The 11,144-nt window shown below is 37.8% G+C and overlaps 1 non-coding gene across 1 annotated transcript; it reads left to right on the top strand.

The window, feature by feature from the left end:
- The first annotated feature begins 260 nt into the window (after nucleotides 1–260).
- On the top strand, nucleotides 261–368 carry LOC148562108 (small nucleolar RNA R71). The gene has a single exon (XR_015887062.1). It is a non-coding gene; the product is annotated as a small nucleolar RNA R71 (small nucleolar RNA).
- The last annotated feature ends 10,776 nt before the right edge of the window (nucleotides 369–11,144 follow it).

Below are 11,144 nucleotides of genomic sequence, written 5' to 3'. Positions count from 1 at the left end.
TGCTTCAGCAAGTTGGTCATTTCACAGATACTCTGAGTTAGAGCAGCAGTCTCTCTACTAGAGGATACTTCTACAACGGCTTTTGAACAACCTTGTTTCTGCCTGTGATTCCGAGTAGATTCAGCTAAGTCGCTGATCAATTGCCATGCCTCATCAGTGGTCTTGTACTTTTTCATAGACCCATTGCTAGCACTTTCCAATGTGGTTTTATCTTGGGGCCTCATGCCCTGTGTGACGTAACCGAGTAACACTATCTTGTCAATCATATGGTGGGGGCATGCTTCCAGAAGATTATTGAAGTGCTCCCAGTATTCATAGAGAGTCTCAGATTCATCCTGAACAATCATGGAAATGTCTTTTCTGAGTTTACCAGTAACTTCCGCTGGAAAGAATTTTTCCAAGAATTCTCTTCTTAGTGTATCGCAGTTGGATACAGTTGCTGCTGGTTGACTGTAGTACCACTCTCTTGCCTTCCCCTCAAGAGAAAACGGGAAAGCTTTCAGCAAAATTGAAGTTTCATCTGCACCATCACGCCTGACAGTAGAACAGGCTGCTTGGAAATCTCTCAGGTGCTTGATAGGCTCTTGAGCAGGCAAGCCATGAAACTTGGGCATCAAATTGAGCAGTGCGGTCTTTATTTCAAAGTCTGTAGCCACCGCTGGGTGATGCGCTTGAAATGGTTGCATTGTAAAATCAGGGGCTCCAGCCTCCGGGATAGTAACTCTCCTAGCTGCTGCCATGTTACCTGCACGTAAATCAACCAAATCAGTAGAACGGGGGCTGGTTTCTTTCTCAAGTGACATTTTAGATCTGCCCTCAGAGAGGACTAACCGACACCGAGCTTGCCTTATTCGTGAAATAGTTCTTTCAATCTCAGGATCGAATACTGGCAAGTTTATATCGGGAAGTGAACGCGTCATCTAACGAAAAAAACAAGCAGCTCATAGTAGCAAAATAAAATAAAATGCAAATAAATAAAATCAAATCAATAACTTTAGCACTCTATTACAATTCCCCGGCAATGGCGCCAAAAATTGACGTGGCAGAAATTGGCGAGTCAAGAATTGTTATAAAATATGCGTTGCAAGTATAGTTCTTAACCAACCAGAAATCCGCTTATCAATTTAGAAGGGTTGTCACAAAAATTAAAATTAAAATACTGGGAGTATGAATCCCAGGTCGTCTCCCAACGAGTTGCAGAAAGGTGTGCTATTTTATTAATCAGATATTTTCAGAAAGAGTTTGAGTTGAATAAACAGGAAATTAAATTGGAGAAATTAAGTAATTTAAATAAAAGCCTTGACTGGGAGTAGATTAGTTGGAAGCCCTATTCTTGTTGCAATACTCTCAAGATTAATTGATAATTGAAGGTTGTTCTGTTTAGTTATCCCTTACTAGGTAAGGAAAAGTCAAACAAGTTAGAATGCTGTTTCTATTCACAAGTCCCAATCCGCTTACTTGGAAGGACTGGCGTTAGTGACTAGATGGAAATCCAACAATAAACCCAATTACAATTTCTCTTTTGAGCATTCCAACTCAAGGGTCCCTTTCAATCAACTCCCCATCAAGTTAGGGAACTACTCGCTCATTGTGAATGTAAAACTCATAACATAGGAAAGGGAATTAAAGAAAGACATGATAAATAAAACTCAAAGGAATCAATTAAAAATAAAAGTAACTCTTGTATTAATAAATTCTAAAATAATCCAATAGTAAAATTGAGTAAATTAAAGGACATGGAAGAGTAAAGCCAAGTAAAGAAAATGAACTAGAATGACGAAGTCTTGATGAGGTAATAACTCTTCTCAATATCCCAATGCAAAGAGCAATAGAAATAAAAATCCTAAGAACTATGAATGTGTAGAGAGAAAACCTAGAGGAGGAGTAAAACTAGATCTAAAAACTAAAAACTGTGTAGAATGAATGTTGTTTTAGTTTCTGCATGTTCTCTGGCTCTCGTCTGCTTTTCTGGGCCGAAAACTGGGACAAAACAGGACCCAAAATCGCCCCCAGTGAATTCTGCAGATTATTGATACTCGAAAATTAAAATATTAACGCGCAACCGGCAAGTATACCGGGTCGTATCAAGTAATAAAACTCACTAAGAGTGAGGTCGATCCCACAGAGATTGGTGGATTAAGCAACTTTAGTTAAATGGTATTCTAGTTAAGCAGACATTGTTTTGATTCATAAGATTTTAATTCTTGAACGTAATTGCAAAAATTAAATGACAAGGAATCTAAAGAATTGCAATGAAGAAAGAAAATAAAAGTAAATGACTGAAACTTAGAGTGCAAGAAACTTAAATGACATTAAATATAAATTGCAAGGAAGTATAGTGCAAGAATATAAAGTGCAGAAATTTAATTGCAAGTAATTTAGAGCAGAATGTAAATGGCAGAAATGTTAAATTGCTTGAATGAAAAATGGAATTGGGTAATGGGTATTCAAAATAACTAAAGAACAAAAGAGATGAGAATAATAATGGAAAAGATCATTAGGGATCAGAGATACAAATTCTCATGAATTGATGTTGATCAATTCCTTCTCAATCATGGGTATAGATCCATGGCAATTTGTGGGTAATTGAGTCCCAATCTCTTGGTAACTCAATTTCTCTCAACACAACCAATTGCCACTCTCGTGATCTAATTGTTCATGAGAAGAGATGAAGTTCAATTTCTAATCCAAGCCACACAACTTCCAGAATCTCAACTAAGGGAGGTTACATCTCACATACCAACCCAAAGTGTATTGATCAAAGAAATCATGAAAGGATGAACTCTAAACTGAATTATGTAGCTCCTTTCTCAAGTTCACCACATAACTCATATAGATTCAATCCCTCTCTCGATGGTGATTAAATCTGCGAAGAACAAGAGTTTCCTCCCAACCCAAAGTGTATTGATCAAAGAAATCATGAAAGGATGAACTCTAAACTGAATTATGTAGCTCCTTTCTCAAGTTCACCACATAATTCATATAGATTCAATCCCTCTCTCGATGGTGATTAAATCTGTGAAGAACAAGAGTTTCCTCTTAGATGAACCACTTGAATTGAGAAGGAAAAGAAAAGTTATCAACCCATTCAAATGAGCAGAGCTCCTCCCCCTAATGAAAATGAGGTTTAGTGAATCATAGCTCTAAATTCAACAAGAAGTCCAAAAGTAAACATTCCAATTGAATAGAGAAGAATAATGAAGAATGAAGAAGAAGTTCTTGAAAACTGAAATTCAAAAATTGCAAAAGAAAACTAACTTCCTCCCTGCTATGCTTCCCAATTGGGAGTGTAGCACCAAGCAGAGTGAAAAGCTAGTAAAAGTAACTACTATGATGTAAATTGTAAAAATGTCTAAGAGTGTCCTCTAGTACAAAACTATTCTCTATTTATACTATTCTTAAAACTTCTTGAAATTCTCCTTTTGGATTAGCAATTTGGGCCTTGCTCTTGTTGATTTTGTTTCATGTGAGAATTCTTGTCAAACAGAGGAAACAGGGCTCATTCTCATTGCTCTGGCCCAATGGCCTGGCATTACTGGCAAACACGCCAGCCTTGGTACATGTTGCCAACGTGCATGGCAATTTCCTGGGAGTGGGACATGGTGTTTGGGCGTTGTTGCCCAAGTTGTTGCCCAAGTTGTTGCCAAACACTTGGCTTGTTCTTCATTCTTACTTCACTTTTTATGCTTGATGTTGCCTAAACTTTGAGCTTCAATTCTTTGCTTCAATATAAACTATTATATATCATTGAAAAGCTCGGAATGTCTTCTTTCCAATGCACTTAGGATCATCTCATTTGGACCTTTCTAGCTCAAGTTATGCTCCATTGAAGAGGGCAAGGTCAGGCTGCATTGGTTGGGCATTTTTGCCAAACACGCCACTAATAACGTGCTCAATAACTCCTCTAGCCCAATTTCTTAGCCTGGGCACTGTTGCTGAAGTTTCCAAGGAACACGCCAGTTCATCCTTGCCTTGGCAACTTGTTCGACCCCCTTTTTTTGCTCATTCATACCTCCTTGAATCTCAACCTCATTTTCTTATTTTTGGGGTCTAAAGATGACTCTGATTCGAGCTTCCATTTCATGCTTCACTATGGACTATTATATATCGTTGGAAAGCTCTGGATGTCAGCTTTCCAACGCAACTGAAAGTACCTCAATTGGATCTCTGTAGCTCAAGTTATATTCCATTGAAGAAGGCAAGGTCAGGCTGCCTGGCGTTGTTGCCCAAGTTGTTGGCAAACACGCCAACAACAACGCCCTTAGTGTTTGAGGCTATAAATAAAGCCAGCTTTTGAGTCTTCCAATGAACTCCAATCTCATTCTATGATATATGGTTGGAAAGCTCTTGATGTCTACTTTCCAATGCCACTGAAATCACCTCATTTGGAGTTTTCTAGCTCAAGATATGCTCCTTTGAATAGGGCAAGGTCAGGCTGCCTTGACTGGGCGTTTTTGGTGAAGTTGTTGGCAAACACGCCACCAAAAACGTGCTCGACCTCCTCTGGCCCAAGTTCTTGGCTTTGGCGTTGTTGTGGGCGTTGCCAGGGAACACGCCAGTTCATTCCCTGCCTGGCAACGCTCTCGATCACCTTTTTGTGGTTCATTCATGCCTCCCTAACTCTCAACTCCAAAATATGCCCAAAATTCCTCTTTTCTTCTTTTTAGCTTATTTTGTGCTCTTTTGCTTCTTTTTCTTCTTATTTCCTACAAAATTTATAAAATTAAAAGATTAAGGAAATATACCATTTAAGCACAAAAGAATGCAATAATTAAGCACTAATTATAAATTTCTTGTATGAAAAAGCATAGAAAAATATGACATGGTAACATGTCATCACAACACCAAACTTAAACCTTACTTGTCCCCAAGCAAGAAAAGAATCATGCAATAAAGATTGACAATCCAAGGTAAAAAGAATAGCAACTCAATGTTTATGGTAAGCTAGTTTTCTAAGGATGCTACAATCACAAAAGAAATGTAAATGATTGATGCTTCTATCTACTTCAATTTATGAAATCTTTGTCTTATATTCCTTCCTTGAAACAAGCTTTTGATTTTCTTATTAGCTTCTCCTTTTAGGTGCTTTGCCCCATGAGTTGATAATAAAGCTATGACTCTAAATGCTTTGTTTTCAAGTATTACCACTTGATACATAAGCACCACAAGCATTTAACTAGGGGACTTCATTAAGCTCATTTGTTTCTTTTCTTGATTCTCTAATCATTGATGCTCAGAGCCTTGAGCTTTGAGGGAGTGCTTTTGCACTTGAGCCTAGCCTTGACTTCTAAGTGTTTTGTTTTCAAGCATTTTACTTGATACATAAACACCACAAGTACTTAACAATGAAATTGTCATTGGTACTCAGAGCCTTCAGCTTTCTCATTCTTTCCCTTTTTCTTTTCTTGCTTTAATTGTATTTGCTTCTTCAAGGTTTTCATGATTGTCAAAAGATTTCACAAAATGTCCTAGATGAAAACTTTAATTAAATAAAATCTAATGCGATTGAGCAACAATTAACCAGACTAGCCTTTCAATACTTGTATGCACATGCTAAGTTCTTCTTTAATTTCTTGTTTGTTTATGATCATGATGCGTTTTTTTTTTTTTTTTTTTGCTTTTGAATTCACAAAACTCAAGTTGGTAGTCATAATGTCACAGCAACATGTTGCAAATCAAAATTCAAGCTATGCTTATTCATACCACACATGCATACAGAGAGATAAAGACAATCATGCAATTTAGAGTACTAGAAACAAATGAGAGGAAAAGGGACTTTACAACCTTGTAGTTCATCTTCATCATTGTTGTCCTTTTTCGTCTATTCTTCCTCTTCCCTTGCCAAACTCAGAATGCTTGCTCATCCTCAAGCAACAATTAGAACAATGGCTATGGGGCTAAGATGGATCATGAATGTCTTACACAATGAAATGTTAGTAGTACATGTGTTCTAAGCAAGCAAAATTAAAGATAATAATCAAGGCACAAGAGACAGAGACAGTGTGATTGCAAACTTAAGACGGTGAGCACAATACATTGCATAAAAGATAAGTGGCATACCAAACTTAGTGTGACACTTTCACTTGAAATTAATGCAAGTATCTAGTAAAGATTGGAAGCAAATTTTGTTGCATAGCAACACCAAACTTAGAATGCAAACATATGTCAATTTATTTGAATTAAAACTAAACAAAAGGAACTGTTATATGTTGAATACAATCACCAAGCCAAAAATCTGTCATGAATAAGGATCTCTTGGCGCTTGTATTAACAAAAACAGTTAAGAAGCAAAATAAGTGAAAACATTAAAAGCAGAGAAATACTAAAGTAGACAGAATAACAAAGTGTCAAACCAAAAGAAAGATAAATTTGCAGAGGCATTGTGATTATGCAGACAAGTGGTGCTACTGGATGACTTGCATATAAAAATAAGTGGCACACCAAACTTAGAATCTTAGTGTGACACTTTCATGTAAAATTGATGCAATCATCCCAAGGGATTGAAAACAATTTGTTGCAGGGCAACACCAAACATAGAATATAACCATGTGCCTATTTATTGAATTTAAACAAAGCAAAGAAAGAAAACAAAGCAAAGAAGAGAAACGTTACCTACTGTTGGTATGTTGTTCTTCACTTTCTTCCTCTTCTTCCAGTTTGTTAAGAGGAATGACCTCAAGGGGGAAGAGGTTTCAGCTATTGTCCCCTTTCTTGGTTTCCTCTCAGCAAGCTTTCTTTTTGTACATGGCTTGATTGAGCTTGCTTGCTAGTGATCCAGGGGTTGGATTGCTTGTGGTTGACCTCCTCTTGAATGTTGTCCTTGATATCTTGGTCACAATCCTCTTCTTGGTGCTTTTGTTAATTGCCTTCACTTCATTGAATCCAAGTCTTGGTGGTTGTGTGATTGTTGGAGTGTTCTCTTCATCAAGAGCTTTTTGAATTGATGGTTCAATGGCCGCTTCCTTCCTGTAATCTTTTGCTTCAATTGAATGTGAATCTCCTTGATTTTCTTCCTCCATTTCTTCTTCATGATTTTCCATTAAGTCCTTTGGCAAGGAATCTTCATGTTCCATTGTCACTTCAATTAGCCTCTGTGGACATGGAATCCTTGGCTCATGTTCCTTATCCTTCATTGCAATTTCACTTGACATAGGGACCTTTTGTTCTTGTTTTTTCACTTCCTCACCCACAAATTGGTCTTCATCCTCACTGTTTGATGGTTTTAAGTTCTCCCTTGTTTTCTCTAAGGGCCCATTCATCTTCTTGAGGATGATTTCTTTCCAGGATTGGGGTTGTGTGTATCTTTCCACGAGTTTTCTATGTATTTTAATGGCTTGAAGGTAACCCTCATCTGCTGGTTCAAGAGATGAAGGTTGAGAGTAATTTTGGTGACATGGGTGTATTGTGGTGAAGTTGTGTTAAGGGATGTGGAATGAGTTGTGTAATTGATGGGATGACTTGTATGGATTTTGGAAGAAACTTTGTGTTGAGGTATAATCAAGTGATGAAGAACTTTCAAATGAGAAACTGGGACGTGAGGGTGGATGTTCTTTCATTCCTTGGTGATACTCCCAGCCACCATTAGAATAATGACTTGAATCATTTTGTGGTGGTGGGAAGTATCCCATATGATTCTCTTGCTCATCTTGTGTCTCTGAAGCAAATCTCCATGAATTGGAGTGCTCAGAATTGGTATTTTGTTGGTGATATTCCCAGCCACCATTAGAGATTGGTGATGGTGGGTAATATCCCATAAAATTTGTTTGATCATAAGATGAGTTGAACTCCATTTGAATTTTGTAAAACACAACACCAAGGAAAATTGAAATTCATATCTCAGAGATGAATTTCTTAGTGAGGCAATAACTCAAACACTTTAGTGTCAAAAAGAAATAAAAAAAATTAAAAGAACTGTACAAAGCAAAAACAAAGAAAATGCTTAATCTAGACCACCATTCACTTAATCATTGTTAATCTTTGCCAATCCCCGGCAACGGCGCCAAAAACTTGATACGCAAAAATTAGAAATATTAACGCGCAACCGGCAAGTATACCGGGTCGTATCAAGTAATAAAACTCACTAAGAGTGAGGTCGATCCCACGGAGATTGGTAGATTAATCAACTTTAGTTAAATGGTAATTTTAGTCAAGCAAACATGATTTTGAATTCATGAGATTTGATTTATGAACATAATTGCAAAAATTTAAATGGCAAGGAATTTAAAGAACTAGAATAGAGAAAGAAAATGAAAGTGAATAACTGAAACTTAAAGTGCAAGAAACTTAAATGACATTAAAGATAAATTACAAGGAAGTATAGTGCAAGAATATAAAGTGCAGAAATTAAATTGCAAGTAATTTAGAGCAGAATGTAAATGGCAGAAATGTTAAATTGCTTGAATGAAAAAGGGAATTGGGTAATGGGTATTCAAAATAACTAAAGAACAAAAGAGATGAGAATTAATGATGGAAGAGATCATTAGGGATCAGAGATGTAAATTCTCATGAATTAATGTTGATCAATTCCTTCTCAATCATGGGTATAGATCCATGGCAAATTGTGGGTAATTGAGTCCCAATCTCTTGGTAACTCAATTTCTCTCAACACAACCAATTGCCACTCTCGTGATCTAATTGTTCATGAGAAGAGATGAAGTTCAATTTCTAATCCAAGCCACACAACTTCCAGAATCTCAACTAAGGGAGGTTACATCTCACATACCAACCCAAAGTGTATTGATCAAAGAAATCATGAAAGGATGAACTCTAAACTGAATTATGTAACTCCTTTCTCAAGTTCACCACATAATTCATATAGATTCAATCCCTCTCTCGATGGTGATTAAATATGTGAAGAACAAGAGTTTTCTCTTAGATGAACCACTTGAATTGAGAAGGAAAAGAAAAGTTATCAACCCATTCAAATGAGCAGAGCTCCTCCCCCTAATGAAAATGGGGTTTAGTGAATCATAGCTCTAAATTCAACAAGTCCAAAAGTAAACATTCCAATTGAATAGAGAAGAATAATGAAGAATGAAGAAGAAGTTCTTGAAAACTGAAATTCAAAAATTGCAAAAGAAAACTAACTTCCTCCCTGCTATGCTTCCCAATTGGGAGTGTAGCACCAAGCAGAGTGAAAAGCTAGTAAAAGTAACTACTATGATGTAAATTGTAAAAATGTCTAAGAGTGCCCTCTAGTACAAAACTATTCTCTATTTATACTATTCCTAAAACTTCTTGAAATTCTCCTTTTGGATTAGCAATTTGGGCCTTGCCCTTGTTGATTTTGCTTCATGAGAGAATTCTTGTCAAACAGAGGAAACAGGGCACATTCTCATTGCTCTGGCCCAATGGCCTGGCATTACTGGCAAACACGCCAGCCTTGGTACACATTGCCAATGTGCATGGCGATTTCCTGGGAGTGGGACATGGTGTTTGGGCGTTGTTGCCCAAGTTGTTGCCCAAGTTGTTGCCAAACACTTGGCTTGTTCTTCATTCTTACTTCACTTTTTATGCTTGATATTGCCTGAACTTTGAGCTTTAATCCTTTGCTTTAATATAAATTATTATATATCATTGGAAAGCTCGGAATGTCTTCTTTCCAATACACTTGGGATCATCTCATTTGGACCTTTCTAGCTCAAGTTATGCTCCATTGAAGAGGGCAAGGTCAGGCTGCCTTGGTTGGGCGTTTTTGCCAAACACGCCACTAATAACGTGCTCAATAACTCCTCTAGCCCAATTTCTTGGCCTGGGCATTGTTGCTAGAGTTTCCAAGGAACACGCCAGTTCATTCTTGCCTTGCAACTTGTTCGACCCCCTTTTTTTTGCTCATTCATACCTCCTTGAATCTCAACCTCATTTCCTTGTTTTTGGGGTCTAAAGATGACTCTGATTCGAGCTTCCATTTCATGCTTCACTATGGACTATTATATATCGTTGGAAAGCTCTGGATGTCAGCTTTCCAACGCAACTAAAAGTACCTCAATTGGATCTCTGTAGCTTAAGTTATGTTCCATTGAAGAAAGCAAGGTCAGGCTGCCTGGCGTTGTTGCCCAAGTTGTTGGCAAACACGCCAGCAACAACGCCTTTAGTGTCTGAGGCTCTAAATAAAGCCAGCTTTTGAGTTTTTAAATGAACTCCAATCCCATGCTATGATATATGGTTGGAAAGCTCTTGATGTCTACTTTAGAATGCCACTGAAATCACCTCATTTGGAGTTTTTTAGCTCAAGATATTCTCCTTTGAAGAGGGCAAGGTCAGGCTGCCTTGGCTGGGCGTTTTTGGTGAAGTTGTTGGCAAACACGCCACCAAAAACGTGCTCAACCTCCTCTGGCCCAAGTTCTTGGCTTTGGCGTTGTTGTGGGCGTTGCCAGGGAACGCGCCAGTTCATTCCCTGCCTGGCAACGCTCTCGATCACCTTTTTGTGGCTCATTCATGCCTCCCTAACTCTCAACTCCAAAATATGCCCAAAATTCCTCTTTTCTTCTTTTTAGCTTATTTTGTGCTCTTTTACTTCTTTTTCTTCTTATTTCCTACAAAATTTATAAAATCAAAAGATCAAGGAAATATACCATTTAAGCACAAAAGAATGCAATAATTAAGCACTAATTATAAATTTCTTGTATGAAAAAGCATAGAAAAACATGACATGGTGACATGTCATCAATTATACAGATCGCGCACGTCACGCGATCGCGTCATTCGGCGTTTTGCTTTGCCACGCGGGCGCGTCGTCCACGCCTCTGCATCACTTGTGCTATTCCAATCCGCGCAGTCGCGTGAGCCATGCGGCCGCGTCACTGCGATTTCCTCTCTTCCGCGCGATCGCGTGAGCCATGTGGCCGCGTCACTTCTCGCTGGTCATCTCCTTAATTTCTTGTGTTCCTTCCATTTTTGCAAGCTTCCTTTCCAATCTCCAACTCATTCATGCCCTATAAAGCCTGAAACACTTAACACACAGATCACGGCATCGAATGGAATAAAAGAGAATTAAAATACATAATTAAAAGTCTCTAGGAAGCAAGTTTTCAATCATGTAATAATTTTAGGAAGAAAATATAAATGCATGCTAATCATATGAATATGTGGGTAAAGATCATGATAAAACCACACAATTAAACACATTATAAACCATAAAATAG

This window comes from Arachis ipaensis, chromosome B6, assembly GCF_059453495.1.
Source record: "Arachis ipaensis isolate K30076 ecotype BB chromosome B6, ASM5945349v1, whole genome shotgun sequence".
NCBI classification, from domain to species: domain Eukaryota; kingdom Viridiplantae; phylum Streptophyta; class Magnoliopsida; order Fabales; family Fabaceae; genus Arachis; species Arachis ipaensis.
Note: the sequence above shows the minus strand (reverse complement) of the source record. Positions and strands in the feature narration are given on the sequence as shown.